This window comes from Panthera leo, chromosome A2, assembly GCF_018350215.1.
Source record: "Panthera leo isolate Ple1 chromosome A2, P.leo_Ple1_pat1.1, whole genome shotgun sequence".
Classification (NCBI taxonomy): domain Eukaryota; kingdom Metazoa; phylum Chordata; class Mammalia; order Carnivora; family Felidae; genus Panthera; species Panthera leo.
Window position 1 is genome coordinate 167,331,382 of NC_056680.1, and position 23,761 is coordinate 167,355,142.

Genomic DNA, 23,761 nt, shown 5'->3' on the forward strand with positions numbered 1-23,761 from the left:
AGGAGGGCACTTGTTGGGATGAGCACTGGGAGTTGTATGTAAGCCAATTTGACAATAAATTATATTCATAAAAAAATAAAATAAAAAAACTGAGTGTCTTGTAGGCAGCATATAGATGAGTCTCGCTTTTATACCCATTCTGTCACCCTATGTCTTTTGATTGGAATATTTAGTCCACTTACATTCAAAATAATTACTGATAAGTATATACTTTTTGACATTTTGTTACTTGTTTTATGCTTGTTTTTGCAGTTCTTCTCTGTCCATTTCTGCTCTTGCTGTCTTCCTTCACAGTTTGCTCTCTTAAGTAATATACTTGGATTCCTTTCTCTTTACTTTTTACATTATCTGTTTATCAGTTTTTGATTTGTAGTTACCATTAGGTTTATATATAACATTTATGCATATACCAGCCTATATTAAGTTGATGGTTGCTTAAGTATGAGCTCATTCTTTGCTCCTCCACACACCACATTTTAGGTATATAGTCATACTTTACATCCTTTTATTTTGTGAGTGCCTTGACTAATTTTTATAAATAAACTTAATTTTACTGCTTTCACGCTTCCTACTTTTCTTATTCCACTTAAGGACTTCCCTTTCCACTCAGAGTCCCTTTTAACATTTCCTGCAGGGCTGATTTAGTGGTTATGAACTCCTTTCACTTTTGTTTGTCTGAAAAAGTCTTTATATCTCCTTCTTTTCTGAATGACAGCCTTGCTAGATAAGAGTATTCTTGGTTGCAGGGTTTTTCCTTTCAGCACTTTAAATATATCATGCCACTACCTTCTGGCCTCCAAAATTTCTGCTGCAAAAATCAGCTGCTAGCCTTACGGGGTTTCCCTTGTATGTAACTGTTTTCTCCTGCTGCTTTTAAACTTCTCTTTTTATTACTATTTGCCATCTTAATTGGTATGGGCCCTGGTGTGGACCTCCTTGGGTTGATTTGGCAGGGGGGGCGGGCCTCTCTGTGCCTCCTGGACCTGGATGTCTATTTCCTTTCCCAGATTAGGGAAGTTTTCAGCTATTATTTCTTCAAATACACTTTCTGCCCCTTTTCTCTCACTTCTCCTTCTGGGACCCCCATAATGCAAATGTGATTTTGCTTAATGGTGTTGCTGAGTTCCCTTAATCTATTTTTTTAAGATTTTATTTTTAAGTAATCTCTACACCCAACATGAGGCTTGAACTCACAACCCTGAGATCAAGAGTTGAATACTCTACTAACTGAGCCAGCAAAGCCACCCCTATTTTCATCTTTTATTACTCATTTTTCTTTTTGGCTTGATTGCTTTCCATTACTTTGTCCTCCAGGTCACTGATCGATGCTTCTGCTTCCTCTATCCTGCTATTTATCCTATCTAGTGTATTTTTAATTTTACTTATTGTGCTCTTCATCTCTGATTGGTTCTTTTTTTATATTTTGTCTTTGTGGAGGGTCTCACTGATGTCCTCCACTCTTTTCTCAAGTCCAGTGAGTACCTTTATGACCATTACTTTAAATTCTCTATCAGGCATATTATATATCTTTGTTTCATTTAGCTCTTTTGTTGTGATTTTGTCCTGTTCTTTCATTTGGGACATATTCCTCTGTCTCCTCATTTTGTCTAATTCCCTGTGTCTGCTTCTGTATGTTAGGAAAGTCAGCTATGTCTTCTTCTCTGGAAAGTAGTGGCCTAAAGAAAAAGACCAGTGGTGCCCTGTAGTGCAATGTCCCCTATTCACCAGAACCTAGCACTTCAGAAGTGTCTGCTATGTGTGTTTTGTGTGCCCTACTCTTGTGGTTGAGACATGTTTGCCTACAGTCCAGTCACCTAAAATGGTTCTTTTGCCTGTTGTGGACAGGGTTTGGTCCCTGGGCCAGTCTGGGTTCCCCATCAGCTTGAGCTGCATCAGACCAGGCATTTGCCAGAGATGTAGTAGCAACTAACTGAAGGATGCTTTCCCTTTGTTGTTCTCTGAGAAGTTTACTTGGTGAGCAGGGCCTGCAGTCAGACTAGCTATGTGCCCCCAGCCCACTGCTGGGGCTGTAGTTGAATTGGTGTGTCTTCAAGGGCAGGGACTCAGTTTCCTCTAGCTCTCCTGGCTCTCCCAGAGCTGAGCTGGCTGATTTTTAAATTCCAGGTGTTAAGCCCCATTGGTTGTTCAGCCTCCCTGGTTTTCAAAGCCAAATGTTATGGAGATTTGTTCTTCCCATGTGGGTCCCCCATGACTGGGATGCCTGGCATGCCTGGTGTCAAATCAGTTCCTCTCCCTTCCCACACCCATGGTGTCCCTCCCTCCCACAGTCAGTCCCACAGGTCCCTTTGGCTCCCAACCTCATCTCCATCCTTCCTACCCTCCTCAGTGTGGTCTCTTCTCAACATTTAGCTGTGGACAGTCTGTTCTGCCAGTCTTCACATCATTTTCTGGGTTGTTTACACTGAGGTGGGTATCATCTAGTTGCATCCGGGGCACAAGGTGAACCTAGGGTCCTCCAACTCTGTCATCTCCAGAAGTCCCACATAAGAATTTTATCAGAGGATGAGCTTGATTGGTTTTAGGAAAAGTCTGAAGTGAATCTGAACGTAATTTTTTTGTCCTGTTTAACTTGTTACATTTCAACATCAGTGTGTTTGTACATCCCACTATACTCTGTAGATAAAATGACAGAACCAAGAAAAAGGATTTAAAACTATATCGGAGTAAAACTCACCTCAGGAATTATCAACCTCCAACTGGCAATAATGTCCTATAGGACACATGCCCTGGTATGTTAATAAGTACCTTTCAGAAAAGGTTGGGAGTCAGACACATTTGAAAAATGTCAGCTGAAATTTAACAGGATTCTCCTCTGCAAGACTTCTCAGAACCTTCAAAGCTGCAAAAGGTCATGCTTTCTTCTTAAGAAGGGTACCACAGCTGATGTTTGCCAAACTACTTGAAATGCAATCCTTCATCACATGTTACCTCAGTGGAATAGAGGAAACTAAATCAGAGAATTACAGTAAAGATGTAGAAGTCATCCTGCCTAAGAAGCTCTCAGTCTTGAGGACCAGAGGACTTGTTAAAACATGGATTGCCGGTCCCATTCTCAGTTTCTGGCTTAGTAGATGTGGGGTAGGCCCTGAGAGTCTTCAATTCTAACAAGTTCCTGGTAATGCCGATGCTCCAGGACCCCATTCCTAACACAGCTGGTCAGGTAGAAAGTTTCTCAAACGTGTCCAGTAGGAACCAGTGTGGTGAGAAGCTCCGGTCCAATTGCATTTGGAACATTCTGTGCCCCGATGTCCCTCTCTAAGAAGTTAAAATGTAGGGGAGCCTGGCTGGCTTAGCTGGAAGAGCAGGCAAACTCCTGATCCTGGGGATGGGAGCCCCCACGTTAGGCATAGAGATTACTTAAAATAAATACTTTTTTTTTAATAAATGAAATTCATATGTGTATTAGGTGCTGAAGATACTGGGAGTTCTTCCTGTAATGAGAATTTTATCATTTGTTTAGTCTAGTATTTTCTATTTTCATTATTTTGACATCTTTTAACCATGACATCTTTGTACATGCACACATAAACAAGTAACAACCCACTTTCTGAGACCACACAGGGAATATGATCACTATTTCCTCATGAAAATAATTCTTTCCTCTATAATCTCATCCAGGTTAATTAATTTTATTCTCAAATCCTTTTCTGTCCTCTGTTGAGGCCAAGCAAACAATGCACTGCTTAGCGCCTTCTAATATCTCAGAACCGTTTGGTCTTCTAAGTACCAGCAGACAGCAACCACAGCTCAGAAGGCCCAACACTTGGCTTCCTTCACCCAGGACACGATTAATGGACTAATTGTAAGTGTGAGAACAGCCTGCCTTCTGCTGGGTATCCCTGTGGTTAACCCCATACAATCCAAGGGCAAGGTTTTGTTCTTTCAAATCGTCCCACATTCTAGGTCTGGGAGGCAGGAATCCTGGAAGAAAACAAATTTGCTTAAAACTGTTGGGATTTCGCACAAGCACACTAGCTACTCTTGTTTTGTGGGTAAAAGGCACAGCTGTAAGCTGTGAGAAAGTTCCGTGCCTGAAGGAGCTACACCTGTTTCCAATGAGGCATCATCCCTGGGTGAGCCACTCAGCTGTGGGATATACACCAGCCCAGATAGAAATATCACTCATGACTAAGGAGGAAATCCATGTTGGGATAGTTCTGAATATTTTAAGGTTTTATTCTATTAAGTGTAAGCTTATCTCCTAGAAACCTCCATTACAAACCCTTACAATACTTAGCATTATGCAGAGCAAAGCTTCTCCCTCTTGAAATGAGATAACAAACCACCCAGCAAAGTGATAGGTACACAGTATCTCTTAGTGAATGCATGTTCCCTTTCCACGCCCCCCCCTTCCACAGGACAGCCTTTCCAATGTGTAAGTTTGTTCTTCTTCAACTTAAATATGCCCAATTATTTCACATGATATGATTTCATACCATTTTGCCAATCTAACTTCTCCGCTCTCAACACTGCCTGTCTCATGTGGATCTACCCTAGGATGGGTGCACTCATCAGAATTAAACAGAGGTTCAGGAGTGGTACAGCCACCTGGGTGGACAGACATTCTTTTCCCTTGTTCTGACTCTTTCCTCCTACCATGAGAGCTGGAGTCCATCAAGCTGCCTGGAGGTCAGAGAGAGGACTCAACTCTCGTAGATTGCAGCATAAAAAAATTGGCTTACTCAGGGGCAGGCAAAACACAGCCCTACATTTTTGTAAATAAAATTTACAAATTATTATAAATAATAATTATACAAATAATTATAAAATTATTGAAGCACAGCCCACCCACCTGCTTACATCTTGTTATGGCTGCTTTTGTCCTGCAACAGCTAAGTTGAAGAGTTGTGACAGAGACTAGGGGTCTAAAGAACCCTATTTACAGAAAAAACTTAGCTAGCCCTGGCTTCTTAAAAGGAGTAGAGGTTGTTTATAGAATCAAAAGGGGGTTAGAAACTCGGCTTGGAGAAACGGGCAGGAATCAAAGGATCCCATGGGAACATGGCCCACCTCCACTGCAGCACCAGGACACAACCGCCTTCACTGGCTCTGAAGCTGCCAGGCCCACCACTTTCCTCAGAGTCCTTCCTTCTCGCTGCACTGGCTTAGAGCTTGCGTGGAATGTGTGAGTGGCCTTGCCTACAACAAGGTTCTCACAGGAGCAGCCATGCACCCCCAAACCTGGACTCCACCACCTAGAGCACTGAGCCTTTCCAGGACCCCATCACACCATGGCGTTCTGACTTCATGTTAGAACACAAGCTGTTTCCTTTTCAGATCCACAGTGGAACCACCTCCCTCTAGCCTGGATCATCCTGTACCATTTCCACCACCAACCTCCCAACCCCAAGAGCAGGACTCTGTCCTTGTTCCCTCAGACATCACATTCCTACTTGACTCCCAATCCCAGCCTAAGTCTTTCTGGATTCCCAGCTGTGCATCCCATGCAAATTAATAAACAGATCCTTCCCATCTGTATCTGAGTCATGGCTACCTCCCTCCAGGGTACTGGAGAGTGATGAAGCTGGCTGAGAGCCGAGGAAAGAGGGAGAAAAGGGAGGCTGGAGAGGCGGGGTCGGTTGCAGGCCAGAGCTTGTGCCCCTTCTCACCAGGTTAGCCTTTTCCAAAATGGAAGCATCCCTTCTTTGCACTCCTCTGAAGAGCAATGAGCTGAGCTCTGTGGTGATGAGAAAACAGAAATGATAGCACCGAACACCAAAAATTCAACGTGAAGTGTTGGAAACAGCTCCTGCTTAGGAATAGAAGGTTCTAGAAATCAGCATGTGGCTGTGGACAAACTACACATTCTCTCTCACCTGCTTATTTAAACTATTATTGGAGATTTTTCATATCATAAAAGCCGAGAAAATGAAGAAAATGCAGAAAATCACAACAAGAAAGTAATACTAGTGACCTCCTCGCCCAGAAATGACACCCCTATTTCCAGTCATTTTTCTTTGGATATCTATAAGGATTGGGGGCAACTGGGTAGCTCAGTTGGTTTCGGCACAGGTAATGGTCTTGCAGTTTGTGGGATCAAACCCCACATTGAGCTCTGCGCTGACAGCATGGAGCCTGCTTAGGTTCTCTCTCTCTACCTCTCTCTGCCCCTCCCCTGCTGGCACACACTGTTTCTCTCTCAAAACAAACTTTAAAAAAATCTTTAAAAGTACTGGTATCATCCTGTACATGCAATTTTATAACCTGCACTTTTTACTTCTTTTTTTTAATCAAATTTTTATTGATTTACACTAGGTCACAACTGAAAATATATGTCCAATCACCTTGCATGTGTATGTTTCATTAAATATTTTTATCACTGAAAACTAAATTTATTGATTGATTTTTATTTTTTTAATATGAAATTTATTGTCAAATTGGTTTCCATACAATACCCAGTGCTCATCCCAACAGGCCGCACCTTTTACTTCTAATACACTGTAAACAATTCCCTGTCCTTGATATTTCTCACCATGATGAATTTTAATCACCACATAATAATTAATTCTATACTTGCACATAATCTATTTAACCAATTCTCTCATGAAGTAACTTTACATGGTTTCCAATTTTCCTCATTAAAAATAACACCATAACCAGCAATCCGGATTGTTAGTCCTTGGGGATAGCTCGAATTTCTTTCCCCTCGGGATCAATTCCTACAAAAAGAACCTCAGGGGCACCCGGGTGGCTCAGTCGGTGGAGCATGTGACTCTTCATCTTAGGGTTGTAGGTTCAAGCCCCACACTAGGTGTAGAGATTACTTAAAAATAAAATCTAAAAAAAAAGAACCCCAAATTTTTTAAAGGTGTTATGTGTAAGATTTTAGAAAGATGTTTACAAATTGCCTCTCATCAACATAATAGAAGTGTGCCTTGACCCCTCAGCTTCTCAGGTTGTTAAAAGATTAAATCTCAACCCTCCTAACCTAGGAGAGTTGCTGGGAGAACCCAAGGACATAACAGAGGTTGAAGCATCTTATAAACTAAAGCATGCAGGAAGAGTGTTACTGTCCTGTCACTCAGGGACCTATCCTCCTTCCCCACCTCCTGCATTACTGGGGCATGAATCTGAAATATCAGTAGTCAAAAAAATATATAAATAAAATAAAATAAGCTCACAAGGCCCTTCTGGCAGAATGAAGCCCCTAGGACACGTTTTAGGATCTCTAACGTAATTTAACACACATCATGAACCACCAAGATGCATTAAAAGCATTGTGGTTATGTGCTATGCACAATCATCTCTTCTGACCAGTTCCCAAGCTGTTCTTTCTCCAGTGTAACATCTAAGTATACACAGTAAAACACCCTGGGGATGTCCAAGTCACCCAGTTTGCTACAAGGGCAGTCCAAAGTCTCATGAAGTTAAAAAATAATCATCAGGGTGCCTGGGTGGCTCAATCAGTTAAGCATCTGACTCCGGATTTCAGCTCAGGGCATGACCTCGCGGTTCATGAGTTCAAGCCCTACATTGGGCTCTACACTGACAGTGCAGAGCCTGCTTGGGATTCTGTCTCTCTCCCTCTCTGCCCCTCCTCCACTCTTGCATGCTCTCTCTCCCTCAAAATAAGTAAACTTTAAAAGAAAATCATCATCAAAAGAAAAATCCTAAGCTGAAAAACAAAAGCACACTTAATTTGAAAGCATGTACTCCTGAATCTGCCTCTGGCTTACATGATTTCATTTCTGAGCTGCACAGCAAGGTGAGGAAAAGGAAGAGCCAGAGAGTGGAGCGGAAAGGGGAGGAGAAGCTAGAAGTAGGGTGCCCTGCCGCTGGTGACCCTGAAGTCCTCCCTAACCTCCAAGCCTCAATGATTTCACCTGTATATGTGGACAAAATATGGCCAGATGCTGGGTCCTTAGGGATGTCAAGGGCGGTGCTAACACCAGCACACCAGTGGCATCCAATAAACAGCAGCTACAACTATGATACGTGTCCTACGCTGCCTCAGGGACAGACAAATCAAGGACAGGCACATCCCCGCGCTTGAAGACAAGAGAGTGAGCGGGGTATGTAGATGTCTAGGAGGGTTAGAGAAGGGTGAGAGGATTAGGTGACTGACCCAACTCCAACCCCCTTCACAGCACTCGGCGTGTCTAAAAGCAGTACTGTATTTATCTTGTGTTGCTCACCTTCTCTCACCTGAATGGAAGTTCCATGACAGCCTGACATACAAGAGAGGCTCACCAAGTATGTGAGAATAAACAGGAGCTGCCACTAGGATGTCACTAGGATGCACGGTCAGTGAAGAGCCTGATGCAGGGCTCTATCTCGTAAACTGTGAGATCACGGCCTGAGCTAAAATCAAGAGTCAGATGCTCAACCGACTGAGCGCCCCAGGCGCCCCAACGACCCGATTCTTTACCCACCTTCCAGGCACAGCCTCCGAAATCCCTCTCACAGCCTACAGGCCCTACCCCTGGATTCCAGCTTCACTGTGTGACTTGCTTTGGCATCACAGTGAGATGGGGCAGCGGTATTTACCGGTTCTGAGCCTCAAAAGGCCTAGTGTATTTGCACATTCCCCCTCTCTCCTCTGCCGTCACTGTGGTAAGGACATGCCTGCACCAGCCTGTGGGTTCCAGGAGGAAGAGGAGAGGTATGTGGGCAGATACCCCCTGGCAGACCCAGCCTAAAGCAGCTGAAACCCCAAAGAAATAATAAAGGATTAGTGCTTTAAGTTTTGGGGTGCTTTGTTCTGTACTACTCACCAACTGATACAAGGGATTCCCACTCTGATAGGCAGGCATAGCAGAAAACTCTAGTACATCTAGCTGAGGGACACTGGAAAGTGACTTGGAGGAAGTAGGTATGAAAAGGCAGAGAAAAGAGGGTAGATTAGCTCTGGAGGGGGACAGGCATTCCATGGAGACCCCCACATGACAGAGGCCACCCTACAGCGCAAGGATTAGGCACAGACAGGGCTCAGAACTATCCAGGGGACATCCCACAATGAGCAGAAGCAGGAAGCCAAGCCACACCAATGTTCACAAGCTATGGAGGAAGGGGTAAGGGCTGTGCACCTACTCACCATCAGAGGAGACCCACCTGGTAGCTGGTATGTAGGGCTGGCCAGAAGGAAGGGAACAGAGAACCAGTGGACCATCTGGGCCAGGAGGAAGGAGGAAGAGGTTGGGGTCAAGGTGATGGTATGGCTCTGACTCGGTAACAGAAGGATGCATGAGGTGGAGGGAAAGACGAGAGCCAGGAGGAGGAGGAGGCAAGGGCCTGGCTCAGTTCAGTGGAGGGTGAAGGACCAGGACATTCAGGAGATGACACCAAGCATACTGGGGAAGTGTGAGCTCCAGAAGAGATGGGACAGGTATGAATTCTGGAGGTAAAAACTGGTGCTGGGGTGGGGGTGGATGAAGTCTGTAAAGGCAAGAAGGTGAAGGGAAGGAGGGAGCGAGGGGGACAGGAGAGCGAGTAACTGTCAGAGAGAGAAGGTGACAAGCAGTTCCCACAGCAGGGGGCTGCAAGCAGATGATCACGAGAAGGCCTTTCCTTTCTGTGACCATGTCCAGGGCTGGTTAAATAGCACCTTTGGTAAAAGCCTGCAACAATGTCCCTTTTATGATCTTTGTCAAAGCTGTTGGATCCTGGGGTGCAGGCCCAAGGATTCTTCCTCCAGACAAGGAAATAGGACAGTTATCGACATGCATGTCCTGAAACTCCCCACGTAAACCTGCACACCCCACTGGAGGGTACAAGCACATTGTTGGTAGTCAATTCTATGATTCACTTCAGGCTAATGTAGAACTTAAAGTCCAACCCCAATTTTCCTCTCTATCAACCAGAATTAAATATCCAGGCAGAACCAGAGTTCAGTACAATTGCAGAAAGCAGGACCACACAGTGCATAAGTGTGGAAATCAACCCTCCAAATTTATTTCTAATCTCCACAGCCTCACTTACATCTGCATTATGGGTTCTGCTGACAACACACCATAGGAAAAGGTGAAATGCCAGCACATAGCCAGCAGGCAGGGCTGACTAACGGACAGCATGCAGTGAAGAAATTGGGATGAGCTCCTTCCTTTGTCTGGGGTTGGCATGGTGGCCTGAGGCCCTGGGCGGCCACACGCAGCGGAGACCTGAAGGTGACACACTAGCAGATTTGTCTACAGGTCTGCATAAGAGAAACATGGGTGACGTGCAACTCTGTTTGCTCCATGCCTAGCGGAGTGCTGTGAGCAATGATGTGCACCTTAAATTGTAATCCCATGCAGTAAGCATTTATCCAAGGTCTTTTACAGACAAACACAAGTGAAATACAGTATTCCATTCCCCAGAAGTCCCCAAGGAGAGAGTATTATCATCATGCAAATTAGTAACAACCTCCTAGTAATGTTTCAGGGCCCCTATTTCCCAAAGTTTCGAGAACATTCTAGTAAACTTGCTTTGTTTTGTGTGTGCTAAGGGACATAACCCCAGGTCTGGTTCTCTGGGAGAATACTTGATATATTTTCAATTTTATGACTCTGCATTTTTAGCTTTTCCTTCTTGGGTTTCCTGCAGCCCCAGTGACAAAGAATAACCTAGATGTCTGGGGTGCTCTGAGGAGATTTTATCTCACATACTCAACCCACAACAGGTGTTCAACAGAGTATGTAAATGAGCAAGGTAATAAATTCTCACATTCTTGCCCCACAAAAGCCTCATTTACCCCCAGCCCCCTCCCCCTCCCTCTTTCTGATTCTCACACATTGAGGATAAGGCTGTTTTATCATTTACAAGATTTCATTAAAAACAATTAATTCTTCCCTTCTTTGCCATCCATTTTAACTTGTGCTTGTCACCTGGGTTCTCTTTTCTGCGTTAAAATAGTAAAATGGCTCAGAGACACCAGAAATTCCACCATCCGATGAAAAACACCAGGATACTAGAACACAGGAGAAACTACCGTGGTCTTTAAAACACAAAAAGGAGGAGGAACAGGAGGAGAAAGATAATTACAAACAGGTCAGATGTGAGAACGAAAGAAAATCAGAAAGACTTCGATGGCATGGGACAGGATTGTTTTCAGAGACAATTACTTAGTAAGAAAAGTGACAAGCAACGTTACCGTCAGGTCAGCGGAGACTAGGAGAACCAAGACATGTTTGCTGCATCACGAGTCCTCCCACAGCGAGCCCTCCTCTCCCATGTGTGAGACCACGTGTGGTTCACAAAGCCTCTCACCTGAGTAACACAACTGCAACGGAAAGGTAATTTTGAACTTCCTTTTCTCAAGTCGAAAGATCGAAACAGTTGGCCAGCACTTGGGGACGGCAGAAAATGCCAGGTTAATTTTTCTTCTGATATCCAGGACTCGACACCCATTCCTCTTAGGTGCGAATTGTTGCAGACCTTCGTCCGCACCTGCCGTGGCACACTCTCCCTCCTTCCCCTCCACCCAACAAAGAAGCAGCTGAGAGAAGTGACATCGGGACTGGCAACCACATCTCATGAGGGCCACTCTCCGTATTAGACCCCATCCTCATCCTATCCCAGGGCCTACGTGGAACAGTATGGCCTGGTGATCCCATTTAAATGACTAGACAGAGGTCACCTACTGAGATATGAACACACAGAGAACACCAATTTATGAGGACGGTGGAAGCTGAGAGAGAACCCACCAATCACGAAAGTGCTTTGTCCCTCCAGTTCTTCTAAACTGTGCACATCTTGCAGCCACATGAAAGGACACCATCGAAACAGGCCAGGTGCCATTTTCTCTTGGACACAGCTCAATAGACACTCTATGGGCCTCACGTAAGAAAAGAAAACCTTGCACAGGCAGGTCTAACGCACAGCACTGCGCCGCAGATAACATGCAAATGGCACCCATGGGCTTCCGGCTCAACATGAGGTCTCTGCAGGCCCCAGAGGGTCAGTCAGCACAAACACAGTGGGCAGGTTGGGCCCCTGGGCAGAGCAGGGCTGTTATCACAGTGTGTGAAATATGTCATTCCTAAATGAAGAGTGCTAGGTGAAAGAATCAGTCTGAAAACTCTGGAAAAGGCAAAAACAGAGATCAGTGGTTGCTAGGGGTCCAAGCAGAGGGGAGGGAGGCTTGAGTAGGTAAAGCACAAAATTTGTAGGGCAGGGAAACTTCTCAATATGTTGTGGACACTTGACTCTTAAGCGTCTACTGAAACCCAATGAACTTCACAGCACAAAGATGAATCTCAGTGAATGCAAATTTAACAAAACATCAACAGGGAGGCAGGGGACCCCAGGAAGGAATGAAGAGTGTGACAGAAGAGTACAGCTGTGCTGGTAATGCTGGGAAGGACGCTGACCCCAATCACTCAGGAAATGAGGGAAGCCTGTGCTCTAGTGGATAAAGCTGCTCCCCAAGGAGTGCAGACCAATGGTTCCGACCCTGCTGGCTACTCACAGACCCTGAAATCCAACGATTAAGTAAACAGGAGTGGGTGGTGGGAACCAGTGTCCTCACTGTTGGTATAGAAGCAGAATCAAGGGAAGAAGACTGAGATGGTCCCTGCAGTGACAGGCTGGAATTGAAGACAGTAGAGGCTCAAGTTAAGCTTGATATAGATACGTAATTACAGACAGAAATGTTTGTAGACATGTGCACATTCACACATGTATCTCCTTGCTTGTCAGCTAAGTATTCTGGAAGCAATGACACCCCAGCAGCAGTGAGCACCCCTCGCACTCAGTTTCTACACATTTTCAAATAAAAGGAATGAGGGCTACTTATAGAAACAGCAAATTCTAGGATAGGACAGGAAATACACCAGATGAGCCTGAAGTACCTTGTAGTGTCAAAAAGTGAGGGGCACCTGGGTGGCTCAGTCGGTTAAGCACCTGACTTCGGCTCAAATCATGATTTCATGGTTCGTGGGTTCGATCCCCGCATTGGGCTCTGTGCTAACAGCTCAGAACCTGGAGCCTGCTTCGGATTCTGTGTCTCCATCTCTCTCTGACCCTCCCCTGCTTACGTTTGTGTTCTCTCTCAAAAATAAACATTTAAAAAAAGAATTTTTTAAGTGAGGCAGTGCTAAAAAAAAAAAAAAAAAAAAAATTCCACAATGATGGTAGGATTCAGAGACTCACAAAGCAACTGAAAGAGCTCCCAAGAACCAAAGCTGGAAAATGTGAGCAAAAAAAGTAAAGTAGTATCGGATTGTAACCCAAAGTGTAAAAGAAATGGTTGAATAAATTAACGAGGGAAAGAATTAAATCTATGCAGAATTCCCCAAATACTTTATGTAGATTCTTCACCCTTGAGGAGAGGGAACATAATTCCTAGTCCTTAAGTGTGGGCTGTGCTTAGCAAGCTCCTTCCACAGTGTGGAAAGCAGAGAGAAGAGTGACTTTATGGAGGACACATCTGGCCACCACACCTCAGCCAGGAGATCAACGTCAACATCCACAGAGAGGAGCCATATTAACAATATGTAGCCCTGACATGATATAATGAGAAGGGCGTTTACCTCTGTGGTCTTCCTCCCTAAAACCCAAAACCCCAGTCTAATCATGAGAAAAGAATCAGACAAATCCAAATTATGGGACATTCTGCAAAACACCTGACCAGCACTTCTCAAAACTATCAATGTTACCAAAAACAAGGGAAGTCTAAGAAATGTCATGTTCAAGAGGAGCCTAAGGAGATAGGATGACCAAATATAATATGGCATCCCAGATGGATTCCTGGAACAGAAAAAGGACATTACATCAAAACTAAGGAAATCCAAATAAAGTATAGAATTTAGTTCATAATATGTATCAATACTGGTTCATAGTTCATAATATGTATCAATACTTGTTCGTTAATTGTAACAAATATACTGTACTTATGTAAAATCTTAATAAGAAGGGAAACTAGGTGTAGGTATATGGGAATTCTTTATACAATCTTCACAATTTTCTTGTAAATCTACAACTGTCCTAAAAAAAAGTTTTTCAAAAAATAAATACATTTTGTAGGGATGAATCACTGAATTCTACTCCTAAAACCAATACTGCACTGTATGTTAACTGGAATCTAAATAAAAAACTGAAAATAAGAAAATAAAAATAATAAATACATGTGTATATACAGTATAGACACAGTGCAATTTACGAAACCATCAAAAATGATGTATAATATTTTAAGCTATCTAAGGTGTAAAAAGCAGAACCAAAATTTGCCAGTCGTCCTCTATGTTGGGCAGTAGGAATATAATTAGCATTTTATTTTTTCTTCTTTGCTTATCTGTGCTTTAAATTTTCTTCAAGAAACATGTTATCACCTTTGTAATATGAAAAATTCTACAGGTTATTGGTTCCTGGATTTATAAAAGTCACTGGATAAAAGAGGTTCAGGAAAGGATCCTGATTTCCTCACAAGTTTGAAAGGTGTGGTTTTGACTGCCCGCTCGCTCCACCCATCAGGCCAGAAAGACCACAAGGGTCGGCTCGTCCTTGAAGTGTAAGCACTCTGCGAGGCTACACCTGGAATTACACACGCAGGTCCACAAAGTGGAAGCTATAATCACCGAGACGGAGGTGACAGAAGCCAGGGATGATTACCCAGCAGGCCCTAATCATCCCCCACGGGCTTCCTCACCTCACCACAGGTGCTGGCTATTCCTAGAGCCGGCTCTCCGCGGAGGGCTCCGGAACACACACCAGTAACGGAGAAGGACTCACACAGAGAACGCAGGGTTGCGTGGGGACGAGCCCGGGACAGCAGCACAGGAGCCAATCAGGAGGACCCACAGGTGCTGTGGAGTCCCTGCGTGAGTGTGGCCGGCAGAGCTGTTTTTGTTCCTCAGAGCTTTATGGAACAGTTGAACCCACGTGGCCCACGAAGGAGATCTGTCTCAGCTGTGTCCAGCGTGGGGCATCTCTGAGGGACGTGACACATTCCCACAGCCAGGATACGGCCTGGCTCCCACTGGCCAATCGTTTCAGTAGCAAGAACAGTACTCGCAGAACAGCCGCCCTCCTCCCAGGTCCCTCTGAAGGCCCAGAGGCCAGCGCAGGGGAAACAAAGGTAAGACCCACCTGTACTTCGCGAACACACCACCCATGAACGTGGAAGCAGCTGTTTACTTGGGTTTACTTCTTCCTCACTTAAAAGTCATGAAATGGTTTGAAAATATTTATGAAAAGAGAACATAAGAGGACCAATATCCCCCATCTGTTTGGTTAAAAAGAAAATAGAAACGCTTTGTAGAATTTCAAAGTTAAAAGATAGGCCATTTTAAAAATTTACCTTTCAAGAGACACAATTTTTTTTTAAATAAAATAAGAACAGAAAAGTACCTCACAAATGCAATGTTCGTGATTGACTTCTCCCAAGAAAAGTGTCACCTACCTGCCTAACCTGTCACTGGCACGTGTGTGGTTTGGCGACCTCTCTGGACTTGCTTTCCTTCATCATGAAAGTCTCTGACAAGCCAACGAGAAAATTATCAGAAAACAGGAACCCCCTCCACACTGCATCCTTTTTCTTTTATTCCCATAGTGCTGTTTCTTGTCTAAATAATTTTTGATGAGCATTTCAAGATGCAGTAACATCAGAGATGATCAGGAAAAGTAGGAACAGAAAGCCAGAGCATCATGGAGAGGGGTGAGTGGATATGGGGAGAAAGCAGGAGATCCCAACTTAACACAGAGGTAGTTGGCACATGTTGGTATTTTCCCGGCCAGTGATCTTAGTGTTCAAAGCATGACGTCTTGACCTGAGAAAGAACCGCTTCCCACTCGATTCAACTGCTTTCTGCACACCTCTCACTGTCTCCACACAGGGGTCTCACGGCTGACTCCCACTGTCACCTTCCCCGACGGCTCAGTGAAGCGCCTGATACCTCTCCTCTCCGTGGCCCCCATGACCCGTCCCTCCCAGCTGTACAGCTCCTGACGTCACTCCTCAACCCCTTCCCAGTCCCTGTGTCTCTGCCTGCTTTCATCTACACGTCACTGAAGTACTGGTGTCTATCAGACTTGTACCAGAGCACACATGATATGCTCCCTCCGGGTCTCTCTACATATCCACAGCCTGAATCCATAATGCTTCCTAAAACATATTTCCAGACTCTACCAAGAATCCCAGATGCAGAGTCCAGCTCTATGGAACAAGTGCCTCTCACTAAGTGGCCCACATTCACTGCCTGTCCCACCCACAGTCACACTCTTGCCTATTTGAGCTGCTCGTGGGCCCCAGAAAAAGCTCCCACTTCAGAGTCGAATTCTGGGTGGAAGACTTCAACCCTCTCCCGCGTCGCAATTTCAGCCATTCCCAGCTCTATTATAGCACCACTCTCTCACACCTGCTCCTGTCAACACATGCGCCGCACCGTGCTGTAGTAGCAGGGGTGGGGGGTGCCCCTCTATTAGTCCAGAAGATTCCCAAGTGCTGGGAGTCCCCCACAGCACAAGGCCTGGCACAGAGCAAGGGCTGCAGAAATATGTGATGTGCGGGTAGACAAGTGAGTAAGAGAGCACGGATGAGTGGGTGCTGCACACACACCGTCCTGAAGGACCTGACCGATAGCGCTCTGGCCTGCAGTTAAGACTGTACCCTTTGCTTGGTGGTAGCTGGTTCAAGGTTTAAGGGCTCTAATTCTCGGAAAGTTTGCCCTTCCTTGTTTTTGTTAAGTTTGTTTTTTATTTTTGAGAGAGAGAGACCACAGGGAGAGGAGCAGAGAGAGAGGGAGAGAGAGAGAATCCCAAACAGGCTCCGCACTGTCAGCACAGAGCCCAGTGTGGGGCTCGAAGTCATGAACAGTGATCACGACCTGAACTGAAACCAAAAGTCAAATGCTTAACCGACTGAACCAGTCAGGTGCCCCTGCCCTTCCTTATCTTGAAGTCTCTTTCAATTCTGTTCTCAGAAACAACAGCTATTCCCTCTGAGCTAGGATGGTCTCCAAACTCGAGAAGGCATCTATCACTCCACTGTACGGTGTCCCCTCTTGAGACCACCACCCACCACTCCTTCCCTGGTTCTTCCAGGGGCATGGCTACCCTACCTCCCACCATCTCACTGTCCTCAGTGACCCACATAAGAGCAGGGCCCCACCCTGGCCATTTCCCCTAAAGGTGGCCTGTACATCACAGACAAAGCAAAACCACAAGCAGCTTGACCTGGACAAGGCAGCCTGTGGAAAAAGCCCAAGTGGGATTTAACTTATCCACTCCGCACCTCACATCTGAGCTGATACATGCACTTATTCAAATTTCCAGGTACTTTCCACTAATTCTATCTGCCTGTCACCTTGTGCGTGTGCTTGTGCTTGTGCTCAGCACCCTCTACCCTCTTTTCACCCTTGGAGAAAAGAGAGCAGGGCAGCAGTGCCCTCTTTGAAGAACACAGCCACACAAAGGAAATACAGAATGTGACCCTCTACTTAACTCCCTACAACCAGCAGGTCTGACCACTCTTTCCTCTGGGTATCTCTGAAATAGTCCACTCTCTGCCTCTCCACTACCATTTCCCATCTGGTTGCTGCTCTGACTCCTGACTCATCTCACTGCCCACTCAGCAGCCAGAATCATTATTAGAAAATGTAAAAGGCAGGGGCGCCTGGGTGGCTCAGTCGGTTGGGTGTCCGACTTCGGCTCAGGTCATGATCTCGCAGTCCGTGAGTTCGAACCCCGCGTCAGGCTCTGTGCTGACAACTCAGAGCCTGGAGCCTGTTTCAGATTCTGTGTCTCCCTCTCTCTCTGACCCTCCCCCATTCATGCTCTGTCTCTCTCTGTCTCAAAAATAAATAAATGTAAAAAAAATTTAAAAAAATTAAAAAAAAAAAAGAAAATGTAAAAGGGAATTTATCACTTATGAGCTGAAATACCTTCAATGGATTCTGGATGCCTCTAGAACAGAGTCCAAAGCTGGCCTCACAGATGGTGACTCCAGGACTGGCCAGACAGGTCTTAGTCTGGCTCACATCTGGGCTCTCACTGACCACCACACTGGTCTGCACACAGTCTTTGTGTTCAGGGCAGCTCTGGGATCTTAGGTAGGCCAGTCTCTCCACTGGTCTGGATGATTCTGAAACTCAGTTCTGAAAGCATTCAAGGATCCAGTGGCCACACACTGTCCCCAAGGGAGAAGAGGGGCTCCTTCCCCAGTGCTACCGATGTTTCTCAGTAAATGTGAGGACTTTCTCCAGGTCCCAGCTGTCCAGGGGGAGAGTCACTCGCCCGAGGAGAAGGCGCCTACAGGCCTCCTCTTGCCTGTTCCAGGAAAGGCCAGTGGTGTAGTGCCCCACAAACCAAATCACCTGTAGTCATCACATCTTCCAAGTCTACTTCTCGTTACACTAAAACCAGCTTTCTCTGTGGGTGTCATCACCCCTCTGCCAGACACACAAGCCCTGGGAAGGCTGTGTGCCCCGGGGAAACACTGCAATGGGATGAACTTCCCTGAGGCCACGTAGATTTTTTAAATGCCTAGGCTGTCCCTAGCTCAACATTGACATCTCTTCTTATAAACAACAACACAGCCGAGAAAGGAATACATTTCCATCTGTGAAGCTGACCCTTCCCCTGCCCCACCAAGGAAAGCACAATGTGCAGAGGTCAAAGGGCTCCAGCCCTCTAAGGAAAGTGTGGTCTGGGGTCGTAGACAAGACCCAGCCTCTGATGGAATGGGGGTGAGATAGAGGGTGGGCTGGGCTGGGAGAGGAAAGAGTTGGTTAAATTATCATGAAATGCCTTTTTATCACTGAAATTTAAAGAACCTAATGGTTTACTCCTTCACAAAAATTATTTATGTCAATTCAGGTGGAGTGTCTTTCTGCTACAATTTAAAATGGTTCACGTTCGGGGCACCTGGGTGGCTCAGTGAGTTAAGCATCTGACTCTTGATCTCAACTCAGGTCGTGAGTTCAGGTCCTGTGTTGGGCTCCAGGCTGGGTGTGAAACCTACTAAAAAATTAAAAATAAAATAAAATAGTTCATGCTCTTCAAAACATGGTTTTCACAGCAATCTTTCCTGGATGCTTGAAGCAGGTTCTTACCTGCAGCCAGAGGATCCTTCAGGCAAAGCCCACTGGGGCAGGGCCACAGGAGCAGGGCCACTGGGGCAGGGCCACAGGAATAGGGTCAATGGGGCAGGGCCACAGGAGCAGGGCCCTGTCAGGAGCAGCAGTTCCAACTCTGACTTTCCATCACCCTAAACTCTGCACAGCCTCTAGTTATTTTGTGTGATGGTGATAGCATCATTTAAAGCAGCATTTATATTTTTTTAAGCTTATAGCTCATTATTTTAAAAAATGTATAACCAACAGAAACCAAAGTACAAAAAAGGGGAGAGTGGCACAGGGTAAGAAAAGATTTCCTTCCTTGGCCACCAACCCACCAAGTCCCCCTGGGCTCTCCTGGTTCCCCACCTGGAATGAGGCCATGTTTCAGGAGGCCGACAGAGGAATGGATGAGATGAGCTATGGAAAGCCTGTGCACACCAGAGGCTGCCGCATGGATCCATGATGATACTGCTGCTGTTTTCACCCAGAGATTTCACTCAGCTTAACAGAGAAAGAGAATTCAACCAAACTCCTCTCGTCTCTCCCAGAACGGAATTCTAAGTGTCACAGCCATTATCCTACCATGTGGTTTCTCTCTGTGGGAGCCACTCAGAACCACAGTTGCTGAAGCCTCCAGAGGATGGGGGCTGGGATGTCCTCAGCCTGCCAGGAATCTGAGTCCTGATCCCAGCTGGTACCTTACCAACTGCAGGAAGCAAAGGAGTTCTCTGACCATCCTGGACTCTGGACTTCTCATCAGTAAATGATACATAATTTCTAAAGTCACATCTAGTTCTAAAATTCTATGGGTCTCTGACCCTTTCAACCCCAGACAAAATTTGTCATAAACCCATGTGTGCCCTCTACAGCCCAGCATGTTCGTCTTTTTTTTTTTAATATGAAATTTATTGTCAAATTGGTTTCCATACAACACCCAGTGATCATCCCAAAAGATGCCCTCCTCAATGCCCATCACCCACTTTCCCCACCCTCCCACCCCCGATCAACGCTTAGTTTATTCTCTGTTGTTAAGAGTCTCTTATGGTTTGGCTCCCTCCCTCTCAAACTTTTTTTTTTCCCTTCCCCTTCCCCATGGTGTTCTGTTAAGTTTCTCAGGATCCACATAAGAGCGAAAACATATGGTTATCTTTCTCTGTATGACTTATTTCACTTAGCATAACACTCTCCAGTTCCATCCCCATTGCTACAAAAGGCCTTATTTCATTCTTTCTCATTGCCAAGTAGTATTCCATTGTATATATAAACCACAATTTCTTTATCTATTCATCAGTTGATGGACATTTAGGCTCTTTCCATAATTTGGCTATTATTGAAAGTCCAGCATGTTAGTCTTTATGCAAAGTATTATCATCAAGTGAAAGATTCTCTGGAGCCAGAGCGTGAACTCCCTGCCCGCTCAGTACCTTCCAAAGACCCCACCCTCCATATGTGATTTCTTTCCTGCTATTGATAGTTAGGAACCCACTGGCCACTAAGCATGATCTAGACTTCAAGTTCAGGTGCAGATTTCAGACACGCGTGAGTCATGCAGATGGAGTTCTTGGCCACCCTCATTAGGGCTGCTCCTCTGTGAGGTGGTAACCAGAGGCTTATCTCTCTGAAATGACACTGAGGCCACAAGTGACCCTGCTAGACTTAACCACACAGCTGTCAAGGAGAAATGGATTAAAAACATCTGCCCTCTATTTCCTTCAAAGAGGGAATATAAAAATTTGACTCATTTGTTCATAAAGCCAGTATCTACAGAGCATCTACTCTGTTCCAAGCACCGTGCTAAGATACTGGTGCAGAAGGCAGGCAAGGCCGACCCTGGAAAGCATGGATTCTTGTGAATTAACTAAATACATTCTGGTGTTGACAAAAACAAGCCTTATGCCATAACCACTATACAAATGATACATAAAGTACAACTGCCATTGTCCAAAGGGTCCTGAGAGAGTATCTGGACCAATTCCATGGTTTGGTGACTGCCCACGACCCCACAGTCAGGGGTTGAACGAGACACACAACCAGGCCCCCTGCTTCCAGCCAGTTGACCGCTTTCTACTAAATCGTTTTTCCTCCCCACTTCTGAATTTAGCAGTGAGACCTATGCGTACCTACCCAGCAAAACACAAAAGTGATAATAATCCCAAAATCAATTTGCAAACAACTGTCAAGAATACCTTGATGGGTGGGTAATGGCTTAGAAAAGACAGTCCACATCAGAATCACTTACTCTCTGGGAGGGTGTGCGTGTACCACTGCGGATCTAAATGAACCAACAGTGCATTGACGACATGGGCCAACCTAGAGGTAATGCAATTGTGGACAGGAACTGAGCAGAGAGAGTGGTGTCTGTAAAGGAGCAGGCCCTGGGCGAATTAGCCAGGTGCTCGGGCCCAACAGAGCACCCAATGGGTTAGCTTTGTTCACAGAATTTAGTGTCTTTCCTGGTTTCTCATGAGCATGTGCACTTTCCTCCTCTGTAACATTGCTCATCACACAAGATCTTCCTTCTAGCCAGCCTAATCCTTCACTTCTACATGATCGGATTCCATAAGCAATGGACATGGAGACGGAGAGAACAGAGGTGCCACTGGGTAAGGATTAATGACAGACACCCCTTGAATGTGTTGTGTTTAAGATGATCAGGAAGCCAAGGATTTAGATGAGAGGACAAGACAACACTCAGATTTGGAACTTTCCAGCATCAAGGTGGCTGCCAGCATCCGGAAAGCTGAAAGATGAGCCCTCAGAAGAGCAAGACAAGAATGAGGGAGGCAAGGCGTGCATCTAAGGGAACCAGGAAGAGACATCACAGGAAAGAAGGAACTAGGAGAACTAGGCCAGAACAACCCCACAAGTAGCCGAGTGTGGTGTCCCTGCCACACAGAAGCAGGAGGTGGGAGCACGTGGATGGTAGCACAAGGCCAGGCATATGAGGCAGGGGAGACTGACCAAGTGGCCAGAGAGAAGGTGCCACAGCCTTTAAATGTAAATCTCCATCAGAGAGGTGAAAAATCAAACCACATCACTGAGGAGTAAGAAGAAAGTTGGGGTGTTACAGACTAAATTCACAGATTGAAGCCCTGATCCCCAGAACCTCAGAACATGACCATATTTGGAAACTGGGTCACTACAGATGTAATTTGCTGAGATGAATGAGATCATTAGGGTGGGCCTCACTCCAACAAGACTGCGTTCCTACACAAGGGAAATCTGCACACACACACAGAAAAGGCACACATGTGCAAAGGAAGGCATAGACTGGTGTGATGCTTCCATAAGCCAAGGATCACCAAGGATGGGTGCAACCACCAGAAGGCAGGTGAGAGCCTGGAAAGATCAGCCACAGAGCCTCAGAAGAAGGCAGGCTGGCCACTACCTTGGTCCCAGACCCACAGTTTCCAGACCATGGAAAGACATTGCTCTTGTTTAGACTATTCTGTCTGTGGTGCTTTATTGCAGCAGCCTTGGGGAACCCATCTAGTGGGAGATAAATGAGATCAATGGTGGAGAGATTTCTGTCAAGTTCTACCACAAGGAAGGAGAGAAATGGACCACAGGGGACTGAGGGCTGGCCCCCCACCTGGGAAGACAGAGGCAGGGGGTGAGCAGAGAGGGGAAATGCTGGGAGAAGGCGAGGTGCTACTGGGCATGCTCAAGAGGTGCTCCCCAATCAGGTCAGCTTTCTCACTTGAGAAAGTCTGAAACAGACATCTGTAGAACTACTGCAAGGATCCAACTGCCTTTCAAAAGGGAGACCTGATGCCTGTCCTTTGCAGTCCCCTGAAGGACAGCCATGGCTGGACTCTGGCTCATCATCACCAAGGACTTTAAAGTAAAATGTCAGACTGACCAGCACACTAAGAAATCGCAGGCCCAGTCCCAGCCAAGGAAGCGAGCAGACCACAGCCTTTCCAGCTCCAGGCTCCAAGTTCCCTGCCCAGCAAACCTTCAGGGCAAAGCATGTGCTTCTGCAGAATGAAAGCTGCTTCTGGGAAGTGGTCCAGAGGTTAAGGTTTAGCTATTTTGGAAGCTGGGCATCTGCCAAGGAGAATACATGGCCACCTATGTGGAACAAAACTGTCAGGCAGCACACAGTGGCAGCAGCAGAAGGCAGCACCAGGGATAAGAGACTCGGTCCTGCAGGATGTGTGTTCAAGGCGCCCAGCACCAGGCCAGAATTCCAATCTGTTTGGCCCTGTTGACCCTTTCTGGGTTTAAGAAAGGAAAGAGAGAAAGAACCCCAGACACATAGACTGAACTCCCTCGAGGCCAAACTCACCTTCCTCCTGCTCCACAGTTGTCTGCAGATCTCTGTGGAAATGGGAACAGGTGTCGCCTCCTCCTCCTCCACTGTGCCCACACAGGGCTGTCTGTGGCCGGGAAGCAGCACTTTCTGTTCTCCTTCCCCCCTGAGAGAAGCCTTAGCTGTAACTTCTTGGGGATGTGAATGTTAATAGATGCAACGTTTAATTACTATTTAGTATAATTAAATGATTATGGGGATTTTAAAGATCCTTTCACTCAGGATGAGTATTGCTTAATCCAGAGCACCCCACTCAGGTGGCAGATGGGCCTTCCTCTCCTCCCTAACCTCAGGCAAGCACCTCTGCGGTCACTCCCTGCCAGACCCTGAGCTCCAGCTTCCAGCTAGCCCCACTGTCTGTAACAGCCAGAGACCATGGCTCACAGAAGGCCTCCTGGAGATGGCATGAAGATAATTGCCCTAAGATGCCATCCCCATGCCCAGGGTGCTAACC

General features: G+C 45.8%; 1 protein-coding gene and 1 long non-coding RNA gene across 10 annotated transcripts in view; both read right to left on the minus strand.

Moving 5' to 3' along the window:
- Positions 1-23,761, minus strand: part of PTPRN2 (protein tyrosine phosphatase receptor type N2) — an 811,978-nt gene that overhangs the window by 738,271 nt on the left and 49,946 nt on the right. Inside the window, exon 1 of one of the 9 annotated variants that reach the window (XM_042927245.1) lies at positions 23,284-23,301. The exons of the other annotated variants lie outside the window; for them this stretch is intronic. The gene's annotated coding sequence lies outside the window, so the exon portion shown is untranslated. Of the gene's footprint in view, positions 1-23,283; positions 23,302-23,761 lie in introns of those variants that run through there. 9 annotated transcript variants of the gene reach the window in all.
- LOC122213070 lies at positions 3,635-5,702 on the minus strand. The gene is made up of 2 exons (XR_006199442.1): positions 5,631-5,702; positions 3,635-3,942 (listed from the first exon to the last, which is right to left on the minus strand). It is a non-coding gene; the product is annotated as an uncharacterized LOC122213070 (long non-coding RNA).